The 6,185-nt window shown below is 36.9% G+C and overlaps 1 pseudogene; it reads right to left on the minus strand.

Moving 5' to 3' along the window:
• Nucleotides 1-3,717: 3,717 nt before the first annotated feature.
• LOC113175666 (transmembrane protein 47 pseudogene) lies at nucleotides 3,718-4,345 on the minus strand (annotated as a pseudogene).
• Nucleotides 4,346-6,185: the final 1,840 nt, after the last annotated feature.

The raw sequence follows: 6,185 nt of genomic DNA on the forward strand, positions 1-6,185 counted from the left end.
CACTCACTTAAGCACTGAGAAGGGTCACAATGAGACTGTACCCACCTTTAAGATTTTGAGCAGAAACTAGGGGCTAAAGACTGAGGAATCCTGCATTTTTCAGATGTTTAACAAAACAATAGCTAGAGTTTATGGGGCCATTCCAAGAATGTTCACTGAGCTTAATTAGCTGATCAGGACATGATGTTTTTCATCTCCTGTCCCTGGCAAAAGCTCAACAAGTTTTCCCACATGAATATATATCATGGAGGAATAGCAATGTTACTAATTAGGAATGCAGGAAGTTTGCTGTAGTATAAAGTGTTACCACTACTTCCCTCTTTACATTGAGAATTTCTTTTAAATAGTCTTCATCGTCAATTTGATTTTTATACCAAATGGAAGAGTGTGGTATGTCTAATTTCTTATTACTAAGTAATTTATTTTTAAGATATCAAAATATTTTAACCCTTGCACTTAACTCTATCTTCATGTTCTGATGGAAGACCTCAGGACAATTGGTGAGCTCCATATGTGATATTTTTTACTTGGTTTCTTAGTGACATGAACTGGGATTTTTTTTAATCCACAGAGTAAGTTTTCAAAGTGTAAACACTTTTCTTTGACAACCAGCTTGATCTTGGCCAGCTCTGGTCTAATTTCCCAATAGGTTGGCCTGAATATAATTTGAGTCATTTCTATCCTTTGTATATCAAGATGTTCTGTGTAGCATGCTGTTAAAGACTGGACTTTTGGCTGTTCCATATGAAAAATGAAGATAAGTAGTTACTAAAAAAGGGAAAAATTGTATATTTTATACAAAAATAGGTTCATAATTAAACTTCCAAATTTGTATATTAAACAGAATTAACTCAAGCTTTCAATGAGAGATTAGTTGCAAACTTATTCCCTACTATTAACATTTCCTTCCCTTGAAATAGTTCCCTTGATACTTGTTATGGTTTGGATATGAGGTGTCTCCCAAAAGCTCACATGTGAGACAATGTGAGAGGATTCAGAGGGGAAATGATAGGGTTGTGAGAGCCTTAACCCAATTAGTAAATTAATCACCTTAGTGGTAATTGAAGACAGGTGGAACATTGGGGGCATGGCTTTGGGGTATATATTTGTATCTGGCAAATGGAGATCTATCTATCTCTCTGCTTTCTGATGATCATGTGAGCAGCTTCCCTCTGCCACACTCTTCTGCCATGATGTTCTGCCTCATAAATACAAGGAAGGGAGGTTACCTTCTATGGACTAAAAAATCATGATCCCTGAAATAAACTTTTCCTCCTCTACAATTGTTCTAGTCAGATATTATAGTCACTGCAGCAAAAAGCTGACTGAAAGCTTTTTACAAAGCTTTACAAAAAACAGTACTGAAAGCTGCGTCCTTGTCCTTGATGCTAATCCAATAATGAGGACATGGTTTTGAGGAAAAGGAAAAAGAAGTTTTATTGCTTTGCTAGCAAAGGAGAAGCACAGGGGACTCCTCTCCCAGAGGCTGTGGATCTGTCCATCAAGGGGAGCAAGGAACTTTTAAAGAAATGATTCAAAGGCTACATTCCACTTGTTCTCTGCCAGAGTTCTTGTTAATTTGGGAGATAGTCATTTCCGAGATATTCTGGTAACATGCTCAAAGTCTGAATTACTTTGTTCCTGTGGTGAGTGTGTTCTCAAGAACAGATAAGTCTATCTAGGATTGGGAAGAAAGATAATCCTGTTTCCCCTGAAACAGGGCGGGAGAGAGGAAGAGAAAGAAAAATATCTGTTTGAAAAATAACTTGCAGTGGCAGAGAAGCAAGGACTGTATTTAAAAGCATTAAGCAAACCATAGTTACAAGGACATGGGTTTGAGAAAAAGGAAAAGGAAGGTTTATTGCTTTGCTAGCAAAGTAGAAGCACAGGGGACTCCAGTTGCAGAGGCTGTGATTCTGCCCATCAGGGAGGACAGAGGGTTAAGATTCATTCAAGGTGTTCCCTGTGGGGGAGGGGCAGGGGGTTTTGATTTACTAACAAGTGAATTTGGGAGATAGCCATTTCTTAGATCTTCTGGAGCCATCCCTGAAGTATGAATTGCTTGGTTTGTGCTCAAAAACAGATAACTCGGCCTAGGATGGAAAAAGGGTAATCCTGTTCCCCATCCTCAGGTTAGGAAGGGGGAGAAGGAGAAGAGGTAAAGAAAACATGTCCATTTTAAAATAAACCTCAGTGTCAGAGCAGCAAGGGTTATAGTCAATGCATAAGGTAGTCCACTGTTACATGGTCAGTTAATGATTGCCCTAACATAAATACATTAAAATTCTGTGCACAAATCATCCCATTAGTTGAATTTACTGGACCAGGTGATGTCACATGAATTCTACTCCTCTCTCAGGAAATGTATATAAATCAAAGGCTATTTCTTTTTTTTAATGAAGACATTTAAAATACTTTCAAATATAGCAGCTTTCTATTGTAATGAATTTCACACAAAGTGATCATCCTAATTGCTACTTTCTTTGGAACTACAGTGCTTACAGAACAATCATTAATACTGAGATTAACACATTTTCAATTTTTCTTCTTAAGCAATTCCATTAATATTTTCCAGTGGAAGAGTATGGAAAATAGACCAAAATCTTTAAGGTACATGTACTTCTGTATGGTAAATAAGTCTGAATACCAATATAAGCCTCTTAAGAATATGTGTAAGATTAGTGTTCAGTCCACTTCACTAGAGCAAATAATAATTTTATGTGTAATTGGTAAATGTATATGGAGGATTATGAAACAACTTTTTACCATTTTATACTAATGATTCACTTTTTTCTATAAAAATTTATGCACAATTGTTTGCTGCAATATTTGGTAAATGATTTATAGTGCTCAAAAGGAACTCATGCATATTTCTTTTTGATTGCCCCAGGGAAAACAGAGACTTTCAATTTCCTTCATTCTAGATGGGTCTGAGGCACAATTTCTAACTACATAATGAAAAGCACATGTCTCTACCTCTAAACTTCCTTCCCCAGGAGATGCTGATTGCCAAAGCATAACCTCCCATTAAAAAGAGAATTCTTGAAGGTGGAATGTGTAACATTAATCAATTATATTCACAACTCACATTAGGTGCTGAAGGGCATTCACTTTTCAAGAGCTCACTCAAGCAAAAAAACAGCACTCATTCTAAATGGTTGGGTGGGATAAGAACTTGAACAGTGGAATCCTTGTTAGGGCAAAGAAACTTTGCTTTTTAGGCAGACACACTATCTTTATTTCATTTTTTAATGTGGTACTGAGGATCCAACCAAGTGCCTCATGCATGCTACGCGAGCACTCTTAACACTGAGCCACAACCCCAGCCCACAAAAGAGCTTTTAAATGTTGTTTATGTCAGCTGCTCCCCTGCAGACTTAAGAGATTCAGGTAATTCTCATTCCAACTAGTTTCTCACAATTGTTGCTGGTTCAATCAGCCATTTCACTTGTCAAGGAAAATGACATGAACATATTGGAAGTTTGCAGCTTTTGCCTTTGTCTAATCCATATCTTAATTTGTGCAGGTCACTCAAGTGGCTATAAAAGCTGGTTATGATGTTGACAGGCAAAAGACAAAATATATTAAATGAATTGAGCAAACTGATGCTGCACAAGTATTTTAGAAAACAGTGAGTTAAAAAAGATAGAGAAGTACATCTTTTGTTGAATGGCTGCTTTTTCTTTTTTCTTTTTTTTTTTAATTTTGGACTTGGTTTTAGTAGTAGTCTTCATAGTTCTTAAGGTTCAGGAAATAAAAGATGGCACCCTCAAATGAAAATAGTTGCACCCCACACACCATAACCGATTTGAACTCATGATAAAATTTCAAGCTTACAATTTCAATCAACTTGATTCAGTAAAAGACCAGGTCTCAAACCTGTAAAACAACTGCTGCAAAAAGCATGACAGCAACAAGTCTGTAGAAGCACCTTCAATATCCCACATAGATATAAATCAAACCCACCAAGATTGCAGTGAGTGATGGCAGTGCCTCCCAAGAGCAGAGCCAGAGTAGCAATCTGCCAAACACTGCTGAATGTGGACTTGAAATGCCAAATGTCTAAGCTAGCAGGTTTCTGGCAAGATTCCCACAAGAATTGGTGGTCAGTGGTGGTCCAAGCTAGGCTTAATAGTGCTTTCATGTCCAGACACAGTGCCTGGAAGATGTACACAATGGAAACCAGCTTCAGTGGGGTTCGCACCTACAGGCCTATCTCTTCCATGCCACTGCCTGTCAAAACTGTCCTGGGGTGCAGCTGCCACCCACTCCAGAGGTGAGGATACAAATTGGGTACTGGAAGCCAGAGCTTAAGCAGCCAACCACCGCCCCCTCCCCCCGACATGTTCCTTGGGGATTACAGGTTCCCACTGCATGGGGAAGGTAGGTCTGTGGGGGTTGTCAGCAGCCACAGTGACATTGATCCCACCATGCACTGACTTTCAAGGCATGTTCTCTCGATATTTTTTAACATGAGTAATCAGCTTTAAAGGGAAGAGGAGCTCTAGCATCCACAGTCACATATAGTGTCCCTGCTATTAGGAGCAAGGCAAGGGATCCTGTGAGACTCAATATTAATTATTACTCAGGAATTTTAGACAGTGCATCTAAGCATGAACAATAATTACAGAAATGATGACACAAAATCGCTTTTTCAAGATGAATAGACTGCATACCTAAAAAATCCTGGAGAAAGAAAAGCAGAATAGCAGATATAGATCAATAAAATATTACTTGTCAGAGTTTAATAACTTCAACTCTATACACAATTTGGATGAAAATTGCATAAAATATGTAGTCATGAAAATATTAATATCTAAAAAGGAATATAACAGTTTCAAACATATGTACCTGCCTATTAAGAGAAGAAAACTCAGGACAAAAAAAGTTAAACACAATTGTTTAGAAAGTTAATCTAATTCAAGTACAATTTTCCACAGAGTACTGGGAATTGCATATATGTGTGTTTCAATGATAATCTAGAGAAAAATAAGAGTAAAAAAAAGTCTTGATATTTGAAGAGTAAATTTCACTGTCCACTCAGAAACAAATTTAAATGGGCTTTAGAACATAATGAAAATTTTGTTAGTACAAAGAAAAAGGATAGACAGATATACAAAATGATAATCGACAATACCATTGAGGCAAATCCTGATTGTTTAATAATTTAGTAAAGGTCTGTGTGGTAAAATGTGCATATAACATAAGCTTATGCAGACTTTAACCACAAAAACAACTGTAAGCAGATTTCATCCTTATTGATATGGGAAGTGCAAGGAATAAAATGTTTACTGTCAAAAATGACAGAAAAAAATTTTACAAACAAAACAATCCCCAAAGAGAACAAGCGAGGGACTTTCAAAATGGTCAAAATACTTTAATTGGCCATACCTTATTTTTCATGGCTTGGAAAAGTGCCTTTGGTTTCTGCAAACAAGTATCTATCTCTCAGGTTTTCTAGGAGCTTTGGTGTTGTTGCTAGTGCTCTTGGAAAATGTGATTTTGGCTAGCTCCTTGGCAGCAGCAGGTCCACAGACATCTGGCTTTTCCAGAATCATCAAGTGTCTGCTTTAAATAAAGGGCCAAGAAAAAAATCCGGGCACATAGCCTTGGAAAAGCTATCCCTGAGGTGAATTTGATTTTGAAACTTATAGAAGTAGCTACCACAGCTGTCCATACTGCATCATTTTCTCTTCTCACCTTTTTGCTTCTCGATTTGGGCTCATGATTTGTGAAGCTCTATTGCAATAAACCAGACTTGAGATTGCCTGGAAAAAAGGATTGGTTCTGGAATCATGACAAATATTCAGATGAGATTTTGGGCAATCTCAAAGCTTGAGTGAAGTAAAAGCAATATAGGGATTTTTGTAAACGATATATTCCAGCCCAATTCTGATTGGATAGTCCTATTGGCCATCAACCAATGTGAGATAAACAGGCCTTTAATCAACAAAGTAATGGAAAATGACCTTCAGAACATGTACTTTGAAAAGACTCCACCTATAACACCTAGGTTTAATAGGTTTTATTAAGATATTTTCATGCTTTTATTTAGCAATATGCACATTAAAAATATATTTTTCAAAAGATCTAGATAACACAAAGAAATACACAATACATAAAAATAGCTAACCAAAATATTGAAACAAAATGAACTTTAATATGACTGATGAATTCTTAGATTA

The sequence above is a fragment of the Urocitellus parryii genome, chromosome X, assembly GCF_045843805.1.
Source record: "Urocitellus parryii isolate mUroPar1 chromosome X, mUroPar1.hap1, whole genome shotgun sequence".
NCBI classification, from domain to species: Eukaryota; Metazoa; Chordata; class Mammalia; order Rodentia; family Sciuridae; genus Urocitellus; species Urocitellus parryii.